A 541-nucleotide genomic window follows, 5' to 3' on the forward strand; every position below is an offset into this window, starting at 1 on the left:
TGAAATGACTTCTCCTTGATTTATTACAGCTTGGATTGTACCCATTTGTATGTCACTTTGGACAAAGGCGCCAAATCAATAAATGTAAATGACTGTGCATCTTAAAGAAGGCAGTATGCTAAAATATCAGTCTTTAGAACTTGAAATGAAAGACTGAATTTGCAGTTATGAATGTGTGGCTTTCTCAACTTTCTTTAATTAATATCATCAAAAAGCATCTATAGCAATAGGATTCCTGATAACCGATGCATCTCAGAGGAAGAAGTGTGCAAACAAATCTTTTAAACAAAAATAAGTAGTGAAAAATATTTTTAGTAAATTAAATGAAAGCTATATCTTTAAAAAAAACTACATTGAAATGATATTGCCTGGGTAAAAGAATTATAAAAATGAAATACAAATTAACATAAATTAATTAAATTAATTTAGTTATAATATATCACTACTGAAAGGAGGCAGCATGAATTCCCCTTAACTCTCATGACATTAAACCACAGAAATTGAACGGATTTCAACCTTCCAGGAGATGGCACTATGTCGC

This window comes from Sebastes umbrosus, chromosome 3, assembly GCF_015220745.1.
Source record: "Sebastes umbrosus isolate fSebUmb1 chromosome 3, fSebUmb1.pri, whole genome shotgun sequence".
NCBI classification, from domain to species: Eukaryota; Metazoa; Chordata; class Actinopteri; order Perciformes; family Sebastidae; genus Sebastes; species Sebastes umbrosus.